This window comes from Pongo pygmaeus, chromosome 9 (genome assembly GCF_028885625.2).
Source record: "Pongo pygmaeus isolate AG05252 chromosome 9, NHGRI_mPonPyg2-v2.0_pri, whole genome shotgun sequence".
Lineage (NCBI taxonomy): Eukaryota > Metazoa > Chordata > Mammalia > Primates > Hominidae > Pongo > Pongo pygmaeus.
Window position 1 is genome coordinate 120,175,824 of NC_072382.2, and position 18,896 is coordinate 120,194,719.

The 18,896-nt window shown below is 43.9% G+C and overlaps 1 long non-coding RNA gene across 2 annotated transcripts in view; it reads right to left on the reverse strand.

Annotated features, from left to right (window-relative positions):
- The window catches only part of LOC129007975 (uncharacterized), a 37,514-nt gene extending 29,030 nt beyond the window's left edge, over positions 1 to 8,484 (reverse strand). For both annotated transcript variants that reach the window (XR_010127710.1, XR_008492428.2), the window contains exons 1-3: positions 8,446 to 8,484; positions 8,183 to 8,291; positions 7,002 to 7,085 (exon numbers count right to left, since the gene is read on the reverse strand). This is a non-coding gene — a long non-coding RNA (uncharacterized LOC129007975). The remainder of the gene's footprint in view (positions 1 to 7,001; positions 7,086 to 8,182; positions 8,292 to 8,445) is intronic.
- Positions 8,485 to 18,896: the final 10,412 nt, after the last annotated feature.

Below are 18,896 nucleotides of genomic sequence, written 5' to 3' on the forward strand. Positions count from 1 at the left end.
CATTTACTACTCACTTCACTGCAACTTCCTCCTCTTTTGCCATACACAACACCTCTGGCCTCCCCTGTGGCTAATAGTGCATGTACGGAATTTTCTTAGGTTAAAATAGCAGTCAGCTCCTTGAAGTGGCCACTTGACTTCACCAGACTTGTTTCTCTTTTTTTGTCCTCATCAACCCCAAATATCTTCTAACAGAACTGTTGAGGCTTTCACTGAATTTGTGTGCTGCCAAGTGTTTGTCATTGGCAAACTCAGTGTTTATTGTGCACCTCCTAAGTTCCAGGCACAGTTAAAATGGCAGAAACATTCATGAACAAGACTGTTACCCGTTTCAGAGTTTGATCTGGTAAGACAGGTAATTAGGCATGCAATTAGTGTAATAAGATGTGAGAAGTACTATAATGAGGGAAGGGGAAGGTATACTTGAAAGGCTAACCCAGGGCCGGGCGCGGTGGCTCACCCCTGTAATCCCAGCACTTTGGGAGGCCAAGGCGGGCGGATCATGAGGTCAGCAGTTTGAGACCAGCCTGGCCAATACAGTGAAACCCTGTCTCCACTAAAAATACAAAAATTAGCCAGGCATGGTGGCGCACACCTGTAGTCCCAGCTACTCAGGAGGCTGAGGCAGGAGAATCACTTGAACCCAGGAGGTGGCGGTTGCAGTGAGCTGAGATCATGCTATTGCACTCTAGCATGGGCAACAGAGCAAGACTCTGTCTCAAAAAAAAGAAAAGGAAAGCTAACCCAGGGAAGAAGGAGGTTCAAGGGAGGTTGTCAGAGAAAATAGTAGCTATATAAACCAGGAGAGTAAGTTAGCCAAGAAGAATGGAGCAAGGTATGCTGGCCAGGTGAAACAACCTGTGCAAAAGCTATTGTCAGAAAAAGTGTAGTACATTGATGGCCTGAGAGTGTAAGTGTGGCCAAATGGCCAGGCAGAGGAGCGCACTGAGAGGTAAAGCCAGAGATGGTGGGGACCAGATTGTATTTTATGCCTATTAAGGCTTGGACTTCTTTAAGGACATTGAATGGAAAGCCATTGAAAGATTTTAACAAGGCATAGTCCTGCCCTGAAGTAACTTGCATAGTCTAACATCAGCAGGTAATTTCAATTCCATGTAACAAAAACCAGAATAGAAACCTGCAAACTTGCGTAGGGTTCATGTAACAGTGCATGTGGTCCTGCAGTTTTCTTAGTATGTACAAGTAGAAGTACTCATTTAGTAGTAGGCATCACGAGGAGAGAGAACATAATGGTTAAGTCAAAGCCAGTTATGCAGATGTTTGTCCATGTGGTCCAAAGGTTTATTCCTAAGGAAACTGCTATCTATATGTAAGTAAATGAGGCTTTTTGTTGAGGCTTTCATCATTTCAAAACTAATGTGGCCAGGTGCGGTGGCTCACGCCTATAATCCCAGCACTTTGGGAGGCCAAGGTGGGCGGATCACAAGGTCAAGAGATCAAGACCATCCTGGCCAACATGGTAAAACCCCATCTCTAATAAGAATACAAAAATTAGCTGGGCGTGGTGGCACATGCCTGTAGTCCCAGCTACTTGGGAGGCTGAGGCAGGAGAATCGCTTGAATCCAGGAGGCGGAGGTTGCAGTGAGCCGAGATGGCGCCACTGCACTCCAGCCTGGCACAGAGTGAGACTCCGTCTCAAAAAAAAAAAAAAAAACTAGGGATGGGGGAGGGATGGCATTAGGAGATATACCTAATGCTAAATGACGAGTTAATGGGTGCAGCACACCAGCATGGCACATGTATACATATGTAACTAACCTGCACATTGTGCACATGTACCCTAAAACTTAAAGTATTATAATAATAATTAAATTAAATTAAATTTTAAAAAAAAAAACTAATGTGAGGCCGGGTGCGGTGGCTCATGCCTATAATCCCAGCACTTTGGGAGGCCAAGGCTGGTGGATCACCTGAGGTCAGGAGTTGGAGACCAGCCTGACCAACATAGTGAAACCCCATCTCTACTAAAAGTACAAAATTAGCCGGGCGTCGTGGCACATGCCTGTAATCCCAGCTACTTGGGAAGCTGAGGCAGAAGAGTCTCTTGAACCTGGGAGGCGGAGGTTGCAGTGAGCCAAGATCATGCCATTGCACTCCAGACTGGGCAACAAGAGCAAAACTTGGTCTCAAAAAAAAAAAAAAAAAAAAACTAATGTGAAACTGTCCACATTGCATATTCCATCCCTTTTTTTTTTTTTTTGAGACGGAGTCACTCTGTCACCAGGTTGGAGTGCAGTGGTGTGATCTTGGGTCACTGTAACCTCTACCTCCTGGGTTCAAGAGATTCTCCTGCCTCAGCCTCCCAAGTAGCTGGGGCTACAGGTGCACGCCACCATGTCCAGCTCATTTTTTTGTATTTTTAGTAGAGTCAGGGTTTCACCATGTTGGCCAGGATGGTCTCAATCTCTTGACTTCGTGACCTGCCCGCCTCGGCCTCCCGAAGTGCTGGAATTACAGGAGTGAGCCACTGCGCCTGGCCTCATCCTTTGTTTTATACTTCTCAGTGTTGTTCTTAGATTAACAGTTTCTCCTCTTTTCCATTCATCTCTTACATACCTAAGTATTCTACCCTGATTTCTAAGGAGAGCTCAATACTTTCTTTTTAAATATTTCATATTTGTATAACACTCTACCTTTTCAAAGCACTTGCACCAACTATCTCATTTAGCCCTCAACTTTCCTCTGAAGCACGTGCCATAAATGATATACCATTTAACAAGAGAGGAACTGAGCAGAAAACATAAAACAATTTGGCTAGGATCCCAAGAGCAATAAGTGGTGGCAGCATAAGCTGGGCCCAGGTCATGATCCTGTGTTGTAGTCTGTGCCCTGACTCTACCTGTGACCAGCTTGTGGATCCTGCTTTGTATTTCCACAGTTCCATTCTGTATTATATATTCTTGGTCCTGCTTTGCCCTACTATTAAGTTATTTAAGATTTCTTGTCTCATTAGATATCAACCTCCCTAATCTTATGTAAAGTGATAGGTAGTTTAGTAGGACTTACTATTTCCTAATTAGTGTGGTTTTTGTTTCTACCAGGACATAAAATTGTGATCACCCTTGTGATGAATTCAGTAACAGTTCCACCAGAGGTAATCCCTTAGCAGGGAACTTACACTAGACCTGTTTACCAAACAAAAGGCCCTGATATGATAAAATACTAACATGCAAAGCCCTTGGCAATCTCCCTTCTACCTCACCTTAATCTCACTTAGCTGCCAACCATTGTTATCAGCCACAATTTCTAACCAATCCCCATAAAACCTAGCTTTAAATGTCATGTTATTAGAGTGTATATCCACTGTCCCTGATTGTTGCAATTTTCCACTAATCAGTTCATTCCCCTTTCTTTCTTTTTGTCTTTTGAGACAGGGTCTCGCTCTGTCACCTGGGCTGGAGTACAGTGGCATGATCACAGCTTACTGCAGTCTCAACCTCCTAGGCTCAGTCAAGATCCTCCCATCTCAGTTTCCCAAATACCTGGAACTACAGGCGCATGCCACCACACACGGCTATTTTCTTGTAGAGACAGGGTAGCCACATTGCCCAAGCTGGTCTCAAACTCCTAGGCCGAAAGAATCCCCCACCTTGGCCTCCCAAAGTGCTGGGATTGCAAGCGTGAGCCACCGTACCTGGTCCCCTTTATTTCTTGCCAATTTTGTGTCCTGGCTCACTGTCACTTTATAGCACTACTTCTATCTTAATCCTTGACAATTGAATTTCAACATACACATGGGTCAGTAGTTTCCAAAGTACAGTCCCTGGACCACAGCAGCAGCAGCATCAGCATCACCAGGGAATTTAGAAATGAAAATTACCAGGCTCTACCCCAGAAACTAGGAGTGGGATCTTGCAATCTGTATTTTTTTGTTGTTGTGTTGTTTTGCATTTTTTTAGAGATGGTCTCACTATGTTACCTGGACTGGTCTCAAACTCCTGAGCTCAAGCAATCTTCTTCCCTCAGCCTCCCAAGTAGCTAGGACTACAGGCATACGTCACTGCACCCAGCACAATCTGTGTTTTAATTATCTTTCCATATATAAGTCTAATGCATGCTAAAGTTTGAGAACTATTAACATAAATGATCCTTCAACCAACCTGGCCTTTTGATTCCCTAAAAACTTAACAGTTATACCTTTCACCTTCCTTAAATACTGATTCCCATCTTTTTACCAAAAACATCAACCATCTTAGTTTCAATTTCATGCATCCCTCTCTCTGACCACCTATGACCTTCCTAGCCCATTCTGTCAAATATCTCAACTACACAAATTCAGAATTTTCATGACCACCTCCCTCACCCCCTTAATGTCAGCTTTTCCCTCCTGATACAACTTATGTTCCATGATCAATCATAAGCATTCTCTTGAATACACCTTCAACTTCCTTGCCTCTCACTCACTTCGTTGTATTCACTTACCAAAACCCCCTCCTTGGCTTAATTCAGCTGTCTACCCGCTCTGCACCTACGTAGCCAAATGAAGTTGGAGAAAACAAAGTAACTAGTCTGGCCAGGTGCAGTGGCTCACGCCTGTAATCCCAACACTTTGGGTGGATCCCTTGAGGCCAGGAGTTCGAGACCAGCCTGGCCAACATGGTGAAACCCCCTCTCTACTAAAAATACAAAAATTAGCTGAGCATGGTGGCGCGCACCTGTAGTCCCAGCTACTTGGGAGGCTGAGGCATAAGAATCACTTGAACCTGGGAGGCGGAGGTTGCAATTAGCCGAGATTGCACCATTACACTCCTTCCTGTTTTGGCGACAGAGCGAAACTCTGTCTCAGAAAAAAAAAAAAGAAAAAGTAGTCTCACTTTATATTCATGATGGTGAGAACCTTAAGAGAGCACTTGATACTACCAGCCAATCATGTTTCTTCAGACCGCAATTACATCCTTCAACAGATGACCTTACTTCCTACTTGACTAAGAAAATTTAAGCAATTGGAGAACTTCCAGTTACTCCCACAACATCATTATCTCATCTTACCATATCTCCACCTATATATATACACCACCTTGCCTGTACTAGATGGTTCATATCACATGCTGCAAGCACACAGAAGTCACTCAATGCAAATGTGACGAATAAAGTGAATGTATCCATTAATGAATCTGTAGAAATGCTTTCCCCTCTGCCTTCGTTCCTGGCACTTTCTACCTAGCACGTCCACTTTCAAAACCACTTCATCACCTTTTCAGAGAAGTTTTTTTCTGATTTTCCCAAACTGTTTCCCTTTACCGTCCTGTTGATGCTTCTTGAAGCACACATCATTGTACTCTAATGCTATATTTACATTTATTTCCTTACTAAACTGTAAGCTTCTTAAGGGAGATACTGTATCTAATACACCTTTGTAATACTATTCCGTCATATAATCTGGCTTCTATGTTTTTGGTTTTGTTGAAAACAGTGAAACAGCAGACTCTTCCGACTGTGTTTGGTACTGGGTTGATAAACAGCAGAGTTTAGTGGCAATTTGCCACAGAGGGAGATGCAGGCCTGGAGGACTCACTTCCTGAAGGCCTGCAGGCTGAGACTGCTACAGAGCTGATGCCAGCTGAGTCACTCTTGCATCTCAACCTCCAGCTCTGAAACAGAGATGTGGATCTCTGATTAACCTTCTCTACTGTGCTAGCTAATACAAAGCTACCTTTGCATATATAAGGTCTAGCAGGGGAGAACCAGGAGGTAGGCAGCAGAAGATCCTTTATAAAAGACCAAGCCTGAAATCTGAAAATCCCTGAAATTCCTTAGAAATTGATCATCTTAACTCTTTCTTTGCCAAGCCTGCATTTCCTGATTTATATCCGTGTTACAGCTGAAAGAAGCTCATCATATAAAGGTTTATAGCACCACCATTTTCCTCAGAAGATTTTACATATGCAACCTGTGGATGGATTTTTATAAGAACTATACCTTGGACTTCTTGCATGAAGTTAGGAAGGTTATCTTCAGAGGCTCCAAGTTTTAATGCATTCCAGTGTTGTCAAATGCAAAAGCAATTAAATACTGTTGTGCGGTTTTGAACTATAGCCTGCTTGTTAAAATAGCTACTGTTTCCCCTAAGGACAGCCTGCATTTTTACCTGATGTCATCTGACTCTGGGTCTCAAGAGAGTGGGGAACCTAATAGAACAACTGAATAAATGTAGTTCTAAGACGGTGAATTATAAGGTGATGGTGGAAGAGTGGTTACCAATTTTAGTGACCTCCAGGTAGAACAATGGAAAGAAAGTCATGTAAGCCCCAGATTGGGGAAAAAAATGAAAGTAATAATGACCAAGTAAACATTAAGTCAGGGGTGATGTGGAAGACAGTGTGGCGATTCCTCAAAGACCTAGAACCAGAAATACCATTGGAACCAGCAGTCCTAGTACTGGGTATATACCCAAAGGAATATAAATCATTCTATTCTATTCTATAGAATATAAATCATTCTAACATAAATCATTCTATCATTATAAATGATATAAATCATTCTATTATACAATGATGTGTGCTACAAGAAGCATCAACAGGAGGGTAAAGGGAAGCAGTTTGGAAAAATCAGAAAAAAACTTCTCCAAAAAGGTGATTAAGCTGTTTTGAAAGTGGATGTACTAGGTACGTATAAAGATACATACATATTACAGCACTATTCACAATAGCAAAGACATGGAATCAACCCAAATGCCCATCAGTGATAGACTGGATAAAGAAAATGTGGTACATATACACCATGGAATACTATGCAGCCATAAAAAGGAATGAGATCATGTCCTTTGCAGGGATGTGGATGGAGCTGGAAGCCATTATCCTCAGCAAACTAACACAGGAACAGAAAATCAAACACCACATGTTCTCACTTACAAGTGAGGCAGAACAATGACAACACGTGGACACAAGGAGGGGAACAACACCCAATGGAGCCTGTCAAGGGGAGGGCAGAGGGAGGGAGAGCATCAGGAAATACAATTAATGCATGCTGGGCTTAATACCTAGGTGATGGGTTGATAGGTGCAGCAAACCACCATGGCACACGTTCACCTATGTAACAAACCTGCACATCCTGCACATGTACCCTGGAACATAAAATGAAATTTTAAAAAGTCAGGGGTGATATTTTGTTCATCATAGCTTTACCTTAAACCCCTGTATAGTTTCATCTGCCTTTAGAATATGCTGGCAGAAATATGCTTTATTATCTGATACCCAAGTTACTATTGCAACAGGGAAACTAATTTCTACCTCACCCTAGGCTCCAAATTTCACCCCCACTGCACTGAGGGTAAACACTGAAGCCAAATGGGCCTTGATTTGGAACCCTTGTGTTCCTTTGCTCTCCCATCACCATCTGACCCCACCCCACGCCTCATATCCACCCATCCCAGAAGGAAGCTGCCTCTAAGGACTAAGTAGTAAATCTCTCAAAGTTATTTGTGGAAAGTCCTAAGGACACAAATCAGCAACAAAATCCATTGGGTTTTTCCCACCTCTCTTAAAACAATCTATAGTTGCATATTTTCCTTATTTGTTCATCTCAACTTCAACAAAAGCCTTGCAGGTTAACCCAACCCACTCACCTAAGAAAATTTGAAACAAAATGTTATTCTCCTCACTTTTCAGTACAAAATGAAATGAAGTGGAACCCTTTGCCTGAGGTGAATGCGTCAGGGGTAGGGGACTGGAATGCAGGACTTGATTCCTTGGTGTCCTAACTCTAACCACATTCCCTCTACTCTGCGATATTTAAGTTGTTTATTGTACTGTGAGGAGCAGGAATAGGTAAGGGAGATGGTTCACTTTTTATGTTTTTTATTCAGAAACTTACATCTGAACTCTAACCCAAGTGTAAGACACTCCATTTCAACTTTAGCAGGAGTAAGTGAAGATTCATAACATATAATTTGCATCAAGCCTTGGATACAGTGACTTTTCCTGGGCCTTAAGCAAGACTATTGGCTATATATTGATAGAGAGGGCTCTTAGCAAAGAAGAGAATAAGGCAAATAGGTGTTAATACCTAACCCTTAACATTTTAAAAAGTGATCATTTAACTCCCTAGTCTCTACCCATAATGTTTCAAAATAAGTTCTCAGTTTTTAAACTTGACACCAGGAGCTTATATAGCTTTTCATATGAGAGACATTAAGAAATGTAGCTTTTAATTCAGGCTTACCTTTTTGCATCAGAGAGTATGAGGCCTTGAACAATGATGGCCATGTTCTCTTGGTTTTATCTGTTTTTACTTTAGTTATTAGCAAAATATATACTGTTTTTTTTAAAATCTAGGAATAAACCAATAAACACAATGAATGCATTATAATGTATATTCAAAAACATATCAAAAGAGCCTTACCCAACTAGTCTTGAAAAAGATAACCTTTGGGAAATCTTCCAGGCTAGTCATGACTGCTGGAAAGAAAATAAGCAAATACTTACTAAAGGGCTTTCTCCAAGTGACATATTTCTCTTAGAATTTCTAGTCTTTCGTTACTGACAACTTCACCTTCATCTCAGATGACGTAGAAATTCATCTCGGAATTCAGAAACGGTTAGCTTCCAGTTCCTCTGAGAATATTCCTCAATCAACAAGTTGTCTACCTAGCTAAGGCACAGCTTCCTGGAATTAAGACTGCATAACCTAGGTTATAATTAACTCAGACTTCCTCCTCTACTTGTACCTTGGCCATGACCTTAATCCTCACCTAGATTTTCCATCCCATCCACGGATACAAATTTGTTCTAAATTAGATCAACTGAACTCTATTCCTGTTAGCCTAAGATAAGTTGGCACTGGTGGCTGAAAGGAATCCTAAACCAATTTTAGACTATATAGTTACACTTTAAGTATGACTCAAAAAAAGCTAGACATCTCAGTGGAGAGATAATATTGCTCAGTTTTATTCATTTTCCCTCATTAAAAAAAAAAAAACTTGGGAGGACTTTGAGAATAGTCAGTAGGATTAGAATAATGAGAGCAATTGAAGCTGTGGGAAGACTAATACTTGATAGTGGTTTACACCTGTAATCCCAACACTTTGGGAGGCTGAGATGGGAGGATCGCTTGAGGCCAGGAGTTCACGACCAGCCTGGTCAACACAGCGAGACTTCGTCTGTACAGAAAATTAAAAATAAAGCCAAGTGTGCCTCATGCCTGTAATCCCAACACTTTGGGAGGCTGAGGCGGGTGGATCCCTTGGCTCAGGAGTTTGAGACCAGCCTGGGCAATATGGCAAAACCCTGTCTCTACAAAAAAAACACCAAAATTAGCCAGGCGTGGTGGTGTGCACCTGTAGTTCCAACTCCACAAGAGGCTGAAGCTAGAGGATTGCTTGAGCCTGGGAGGTACAGGCTGCAGTGAGCCATGATCGCACCACTGCACTCCAGCGTGGGCAACAGAGCAAGACCCAGTCTCAAAAAATAATAATAAATAAAAACTAAATTAAAAACTTAGCCGAGGGTGATGATGCACACCTGTAGTCCCAGCTGCTCAGAAGGCTGAGGCAGGATGATTGCTTGAGCCCAGAAGTTCATGGCTGCAGTGAGCTATAATTGTGCCACTGTACTCCAGCCTGGTGACAGAGCGAGACCTATGTCAATAAAAGAAAGAAACGCCAGGCTCGGTGGCTCACACTTGTAATCCCAGCACTTTGGGAGGCCGAGGCGGGCAGAGGCGAGGCGAGGTCGGGAGTTCGAGACCAGCCAACATGGGTGAAATCCCATCTCTACTAAAAATACAATTAGCCAGGCGTGGTGATGTACACTTGCAATCCTAGCTGAGGCAGGAGAAGCGCTTGCACCCAGGAGGTGGAGGCTGCAGTGAGCCAAGATTGTGCCATTGCAGTCCAGCCTGGGCAACAGAGAGACTCTGTCTCAAAAAAGAAAAACAGTAATACTAGGCTTAGTGAATTTTTTCAAAGTAATTTGGAGACAAACAAAATGTTTACAATTCTGGGAACTGCAGCATTGATAATACACAGAAATAAAAGGAATGATAAAATGGGAGGGACTTTGGAATTTAGCTGCTTTCAACTGCATGGATTTAAAGTCAGATTTAAGTGATGATCAGTAGGTCCATTGCTGCTTATCTAAAGAGCTCAAAGCCCTATCCTATATGATCTTGTTCGTTCTCACAACTTTACAAGAGATATGGGTTAGACAGTAGAATCAAGAATTTTGCTGGTATGAAAGTTGAGATTTAAAGAAGCTGTTACATAACTTCACTGACATGCAGTGTCTTCCAACAAAGAGGAATGCCTTACCTATTACGTTAAAGAGAAAATAGAAACCATCCAGCATGAACTCCTTCAGTTTTCTCCCTTTTGCTTCGAACTGATGTACTTTTTTTGTTTTTTTTGAGACAGAGTCTTACTCTGTCATCCAGGCTGGAGTGCAGTGACATGATCTCGGCTCACTGCCACCTCAACCTCCCGGGTCCAAGCGGTTCTCCTATCTCAGCCTCCCAAGTAGTAGGGACTACAGGCATGTGCCACTATGCCCGGCTAATTTTTGTATTTTTAGTAGAGACAGGGTTTTCACCATGTTGGCCAGGCTGGTCTCGAACTCCTGACCTCAGGTGATCCACCCGCCTCAGCCTCCCAAAGTGCTGGGATTACAGGTGTGAGCCACCACACCTGGCCTGAACAGATCAACTTCTGATTACACCCTCTTTCTGCTGTCCCTTCCCTTCTTTCTCCTATCCCGGAGGAAAACAGGACATTCTTTCCAAAACTATCTTTCCATGTTTGCTCTTGATTCTCTTCCATTTCACTCTTCAGTGGTCTCTCCCTATTTATTCCTCATTTTCATTTGTCCATTTATTTATTTGTTCAGCAAACGTTTATTACATTCTTGTTATGCATCAGCTTGTGCTTCTGAAATTTTAAAAGACATGTTTCCTACCTTCAAGGGGCTCACAGTCTAGTGGAAGAGGTAGTAAAAGAAACAACTACAAATCATACAACTGTGATACAGTATTTAAAGATCAACAATAAAAGTCTACACATTATGCTATGGTTGTGCATATAGCAGAGCTGGGTCTGGAGCTTAACCAAGAGGACAAGAGGGGAAAGGCATTTAAACAAAGGAAACATGCACCAAAGCATGATCACACAAGAGAATTCAAATAAAATTAGTTCACTACGGAAAGAACACAAATAATAAATGTGTTTTGAAGACAAGGGGTAAGGGAGAGTTATACCAAATAATAAAGAATCTCGAAGGTGGTAAGGAATCATTAAAATATATTAAGGATGGAAGTAATATGGTCAGATTTGCATTTTAGGAAATTCAATCACATATCAGAGGAGAAGACTGGGAACTGGTGGGGTGTGGTGGCTCACACCTGTAACCCTAGCACTTTGGGAGGCCGAGGCGGGCAGATCACCTGAGGTCAGGAGTTCCAGACCAGCCTGGCCAACGTGGTGAAACCCTGTCTCTACTAAAAATACAAAAATTAGCTGGGCGTGGTGGCACATGCCTGTAGTCCCAGATACTGCAGAGGCGGAGGCAGGACACTCCCTCGAACCCGGGAGCTGAAGGTTGCAGTGAGCCAAGATCGCACCACTGCACCCTAGCCTGGGCGACAGAGTGAGACTCTATCTCAAAAAAGAAAAAAAATAAAAGACTGGGAACTACTGTGTAATCTTGAAGAGAAATGGGCAATTGGAAGTGTAGGGTGGTATAATTAGAAGAGGGAATATAGGCCGGGTGCAGTGGCTCACACCTGTAATCCCAGCATTTTCGGAGGCCGAGGCAGGTGGATCACCCAAGATCAGGAGTTCAAGACCAGCCTGGCCAAAATGGTGAAACCCCGTCTCTACTAAAAATACAAAAAATTAGCCGGGCATGGTGCCAGGCGCCTGTAATCTCAGCTACTCGGGAGGCTGAGGCAGAAGAATGGCGTGAACCCGGGAGGCGGAGCTTGCAGTGAGCCGAGATGGCGCCACTGCACTCCAGCCTGGGGGGACAGACTGAGACTCTGTCTCAAAAAAAAAAAAAAAAAATACAAAAATTAGCCAGATGTAGTGTCACGTGCCTGTAGTCCCAGCTACTCGGGAGGCTGAGGCAGGAGAATCCCTTGAACCCAGGAGGTAGACGTTGCAGTGAGCGGAGGTCGTGCCACTGTACTCCAGGCTGGGCGTCACAGCAAGACTTTGTCTCAGAAAAAAAAAAAAAAGAAGAGGGAATATAGAAAGAGGCAAATTTCAGTGTAAAGAGGAATTCAATTTAAGGACATACAAATGAAGATGCCTAACACAGTATTGGTTATATGTGTCTGAAATTCAAGAGTGGTTAGTGCTGGAGATGTAAATTTAGAGGTGATAAGCATCTTGAGTATAGGTGAGATTGCTTAGGAAGAGTAGGTAAGCTCCATAAGGGAAAGCAAGAAATTTTTGTAGGTTTTGCTTATTGCTATATCCTCATCGCCTAGAAATGTGCCTGGCATGTAGTAAGCATTCAATATTTGAATAAATGAATGGAATAGTGAAAAAAAGGAGAGCTAAGAACATGACTCTGAGAAACACGAGCATTTAGGGTTAAACAAGAAAAGAAGCCCAGGAAGGCGTTTGAGATGGAAAGGTTAGAGAGGTAGGAGGGAAGCAGGAGAGAGCGAGGTCACAGAAACCAAGGGAGGAGAGCTTCTAGAAGATCAACAAGGCTGCAAACAGATCAAATACAATAAGACCTAAAAAGTGTTCCTTAGCCAAGCATAAGGACATGCACCTGTAGTTTCAGCTACTCAGGAGTCTGAGGCTGGAGAGTTCTAGGCCAGCCTGGGCAATAAAGTGAGACCCCATCTCTTTAAAAAAAAAAAAAAAAAGTGTGCTAGGCCGGGCTCGGTGGCTCATGCCTGTAATTCCAGCACTATTGGGAGGCCAAGGCAGGTGGATCACTTGAGTTCCGGAGTTCGAGACCAGCCTGGCCAACATGGTGAAACCCTGTCTCTACTAAAAATACAAAAATTAGCCCGGCGTGGTGGCACATGCCTGTAATCCCAGCTACTTGGGAGGCTGAGGCAGGAAAATCGCTTGAACCTGGGAGGCGGAGGTTGCAGTGAGCAGAGACTGCCCCATTGCACTCCAGTCTGGGTGACAAGAGCGAAACTCCGTCTCAAAAAAAAAAAGTCTCCATTAATTTTGGCAAATAGAAAGCCATTGGTTTTTTTTGTGACAGTAGTTTCAACGGAGACAGCAGTCAGATGATATGGGCCTAAAGACTATATGGGGCCGAGATCGCGTCACCGCACTCCAGCCTGGGCGACAGAGTGAGACTCCATCTCAAAAAAAAAAAAAAGTACATGGAACATGGCAAGGAAGTGGAGACTGTGAATGTAGGTGACTCTTTTCAGAAATGTGGCTACTTTTTTTTTTTTTTTTTGTGAGACAGAGTCTCGCTCTGTCACCCAGGCTAGAGTGCAATGGCGAGATCTTGGCTCACTGCAACCTCTGTGCCTCCCAGGTTCAAGCAATTCTCCGGCCTCAGCCTCCTGAGTAGCTGGGATTACAGGCAAGTGCCACCACACCCAGCTAGTTTTGTGTTTTTAGTAGAGACAGGGTTTCTCCATGTTGGTCAGGCTGATCTTGAACTCCCGACCTCAGGCGATCCACCTGCTTCAGCCTCCCAAAGTGCTGGGATTACAGGCATGAGCCACCATGCCCAACCTATTTTTTATATTAAATATTAAAAATATATATTATATAATATATATATGTGTGTATATATATATTTTTTTTGCAATGGAGTCTCGCTCTGTCACCCAGGCTGGAGCACAATGGTGCAATCTCGGATCACTGCAACCTCCACTTCCCGGGTTCAAGCAATTCTCCTGTCTCAGCCTCCTGAGTACGTGAGACTACATGCATGTGCCATCACACCCGGCTAATTTTTGTCTGTTTGTTTGTTTGCTTTTTGTTTTTTTGAGATGGAGTCTTGCTCTGTCGTCCAGGTTGGAGTGCAGTGGCACAATCTCAGCTTACTGCAACCTCTGCCTCTGTTCAAGTGATTCTCCTGACTCAGCCTCCCAAGTAGCTGGGATTACAGGTGCCCACCACCACCACGCCCGGCTAATTTTTGTATTTTTAGTAGAGACAGGGTTTCACCAAGTTGGCCAGGCTGGTCTCGAACTCCTGACCTCAGGCGATCCGCCCGCCTCGGCCTCCCAAAGTGCTGGAATTACAGGTGTGAGCCACCGTGCCCAGCCTAATTTTTGTATTTTTAGTAGGGACGGGGTTTCACCGGGTTGGCAGGCTAGTCTTGAAACCCTGACTTCAGGTGATCCGCCCACCTCAGCCTCCTAAAGTGCTGGGATTATAGTCATGAGCTGCCATGCCCAGCCCCAATATTTAAATTTTTAAAAAATCCTGGCTGGGCATGGTGGCTCATGCCTGTAATCCCAGCACTTTGGGAGGCCGAGGTTGGCGGATCACCAAGGAGTTCACGATCAGCCTGGCCAAGACGGCAAAACCCGTCTCTACTAAAAATACAAAAAAAAATTAGCTGGGCGAGGTGGCGGGCACCTGTGGAATCGCTCGAACCCAGGAGGTGGAGGTTGCAGCGAGCTGTGATCGTGCCACTGCACTCCAGCCTGGGCGACAGAGTGAGACTCCATCTCAAAAAAAAAAAAAAAAAAAAAAAAAAAGTACATGGAACATGGCAAGGAGGTGGAGACTGTGAATGTAGGTGACTCTTTTCAGAAATGTGGCTGTTTTTTTGTGTGTGTGTGAGACGGAGTCTCACTCTGTCACCCAGGCTAGAGTGCAATGGTGAGATCTCGGCTCACTGCAACCTCTGTGCTTCCCAGGTTCAAGTGATTCTCCTGCCTCAGCCTCCTGAGTAGCTGGGATTACAGGCATGTGCCACCACGCCCAGCTAATTTTGTATTTTTAGTAGAGACGGGGTTTCTCCATGTTGGTCAGGCTGATCTCAAACTCCCGACCTCAGGTGACCCACCTGCTTCAGCCTACCAAAGTGCTGGGATTACAGGGGTGAGCCACCATGCCCAACCTATTTTTTATATTAAATATTAAACATATATATTTTATATATGTGTATATATATACACACATATGTGTATATATATACACACATATGTGTATATATGTGTGTATATGTGTGTGTATATGTACACACACATGTGTGTATATGTGTATATGTACACACACACGTGTGTATATGTGTATATATATGTACACACACACGTGTGTATATGTGTATATGTACACACACGTGTGTATATGTGTATATGTACACACACGTGTGTGTATATGTGTGTATGTACACACACGTGTGTGTATATGTGTGTATGTACACACACGTGTGTGTATATGTGTGTATATGTGTGTATATGTGTATATATGTGTATATATGTGTGTGTATATGTGTGTATATATATATACACACATATATACACACATATATATATATTTTTTTTTTTTTGCAACGGAGTCTCACTCTGTCGCCCAGGCTGGAGCACAATGGTGCAATCTCAGATCACTGTAACCTCCACTTCCCGGGTTCAAGCAATTCTCCCGCCTTAGCCTCTTGAGTACCTGAGACTACAGGCATGTGCCACCATGCCTGGCTAATTTTTGTCTTTTTTGTTTGTTTTTTTGAGATGGAGTCTTGCTCTGTCGTCCAGGCTGGAGTGCAGTGGCACGATCTCAGCTCACTGCAACCTCTGCCTCTGTTCAAGCAATTCTCCTGACTCAGCCTCCCAAGTAGCTGGGATTACAGATGCCCACCACCACCATGCCCGGCTAATTTTTGTATTTTTAGTAGAGACAGGGTTTCACCAAGTTGGCCAGGCTGGTCTCGAACTCCTGACCTCAGGCGATCCACCTGCCTTGGCCTCCCGAAGTGCTGGGATTACAGGTGTGAGCCACCATGCCTGGCCTCATTTTTGTATTTTTAGTAGGGATGGGGTTTCACCAGGTTGGCAGGCTAGTCTTGAAATCCTGACTTCAGGTGATCCGCCCACCTCAGCCTCCTAAAGTGCTGCGATTATAGTCATGAGCTGCCATGGCCAGCCCCAATATTTAAATTTTTAAAAATCTTGGCCGGGCATGGTGGCTCATGCCTGTAATCCCAGCACTTTGGGAGGCCGAGGTTGGCGGATCACCTGAGGTCAGGCGTTCAAGACCAGCAAAACCCATCTCTACTAAAAATACAAAAAAATTAGCTAGGCGAGGTGGCGGGGCCTGTAACCTCAGCTACTCTGGAGGCTGAGACAGGAGAATCACTTGAACTGGGAGGTGGATGTTGCAGTTAGCTGAGATCGTGCCACTGCACTCCAGCCTGGGCGACAGAATGAGACTATGTCTCAAAAAAAAAAAAAAAAAAAAAAAAAAACAACTTCCCTTTACTTCATTCTCAAGCTACTGACTTATCTTTCATTACTCTTCCCTATAAGTGAATGGTAGGATATGTGAGCGTATTTTGAATCCTCTTTCTTCTGTTGGTTCTCCTAATATTTCCCAACTATTTATATTCTGACCTAATCATTCATTTACTTATCTCTGCATCTTTGCCTTCTCTTTCACATCCTACATTTAATACAATCAGCAAATCAGCAAATCCTTACCCTTTTTTTTCATTTTTTTCTTTTTTTAGAGCCTACAGCTATTGTATCATCTATCTTCAAAATGTAACCTGAATCTGACAATTTTCCATCACCTCAACACTACCACCCAACCCAAGGCCCAGACACCATCTTCTCTCACCCAGACCACTGCAATAGCCTTCTGACTGGTCTCTCCACTTTCACCCTTGCCTGTCTATTGTTTATTCTTGTTTTGTTGTTGTTGTTGTTGAGACGGAGTCTCACTCTGTTGTCCAGGCTGGAGTGCAGTGGTGTGATCTCGGCTCACTGCAACCTCTGCCTCCTGGGTTCAAGCGATTCTCCTGCCTCAACCTCCTGAGTAGCTGGGATTACAGGTGTGCCACCACGCCCGGCTAATTTTTATATTTTTAGTAAAGACTGGGTTTCACCATGTTGGTCAGGCTGGTCTCGAACTCCTGACCTTGTGATCCACCCGCCTTGGCCTCCCAAAGTGCCAGGATTACAGGCGTGAGCCACCGCACCCGGCCTATTGTTTATTCTTAAACCAGCAGACAAAGTGATCCTTTCAAATATTAAGTCATATTTTGTCAGTCTTCAGAAACTTCCAATGGCTTCTCCTCTCATCTTGTGTTCTCGTATGCTCTGAAACCATCACCACCACAGACATCCCTTGTCTAGCTTCCTACCACTCTTCCTCCAGCCACACTGGCCTCGTCACCTCCAAACACACTTCACCTCGGGGCTTCTGCATTTGCTGTTTTATGCTTGGAATGCTTTTCCCTCAGACATCATTTGGTTTATTCTCATTTCCTTCAACACTGTGTTCAAATAGCCCCTTAACCCAAAGTCTGGCCACATTTTATAAACTATTGTACCTCAGCCGCTCCCAACTCTCTACTTTCTATCCTGCTTACATCGCACTGATCACCACCTGGCTTGTCCTAGTTATTTATTTATTGTCTGGTTCCCTTCACTAGACTGTGAGCACCCACAAGGCATACCTACCAAGAGCACCTCGCCCAGAGGAGCAGAGATAAAGATAGCCAGAGGCCAGCCACGGTGGCTCACGCCTGTAATCCCAGCACTTTGTGAGGCTGAGGCAGGCAGATCACGAGGTCAAGAGATTGAGCCCATACTGGCCAACATGGTGAAACCCCATCTCTACTAAAAATACAAAAATTAGCCGGGTGTGGTGGCACGTACCTGTAGTCCCAGCTACTTGGGAGGCTGAGGCAGGAGAATCACTTGAACCCAGGAGGTGGAGGTTGCAGTGAGCTGAGATCGCGCCGCTGCCCTCCAGCCTGGTGACAGAGCGAGACTTCGTTAAAAAAAAAAAAAAAAAAAAAAGATAGCCAGGAAACTATTCCTGCCCTTGAGGAACCCACACCTCAGTGAGTCATATAACCTAACAAGTAATTAGAATGGAAATACTCAAAGCAGTTGGATGCCACAGGCTGAGGCCCTGGGGAACCATGTGGTTTGGGTGGCAGTTATGGCACTTTTCAGCCTGGGTGATAGTTAAAACTATGAGTTCACTCTAAGAGAATGTGAGAAATGAGAAACGCTCAGGAGACACCAGTGTTTAAGAGGCAAAGGACAAAGAAAGGAGGCTGAGACAGAATAATCAAAGAGGGGAAGAAGAGCTGGACCAGTAGGTCCCCAGATGGCAGAGCTCCTAGATTGCCTTTATCGAATACTACCAATAATCATGGCAGTGGACATTTACTAACAATTCTCTACCCGTCAGTTACTGTTGTAAGCATGTTCCATATTTTCACACATCAAGCCTCACGACAACCCCAGGAGTTAGGCACTAGTATAACCTCATTATATAGATGAGGAAACTGATTCATTCACCCAAGTGCACACACCTAATAAGAAATAAAGATTTGGGCTGGGCAGGGTGGCTCATGCCTGTAATCCCAGCACTTTGGGAGGCCGCGGCGGGTGAATCACTTGAGGTCAGGAGTTGGAGACCAGCCTGGCCAACATGGTGAAACCCCATCTCTATTAAAAATAAAAATAAAAAAAAAATTAGCCAGGCATGGTGGTGCTTGCCTGTAATCCCAGCTACTCAGGAGGCTGAGGCAGGAGAATCACTTGAACCCAGTAGGTGGAGGTTGCAGTGAGCCAAGATCATGCCACTGCCCTCCAGCCTGGGTGACAGAGCAAGACTCTGTCTCAAAAGATAAATAAATAAATAAATAAATAAAAATACAAATAAAAATACAAAAATTACCTGGGTGTGTTGGTGGGTGCCTGTAATCCCAGCTACTCCGGAGTCTGAGGCAGGAGAATCACTTGAACCTGGAAGGCAGAGGTTGCAGTG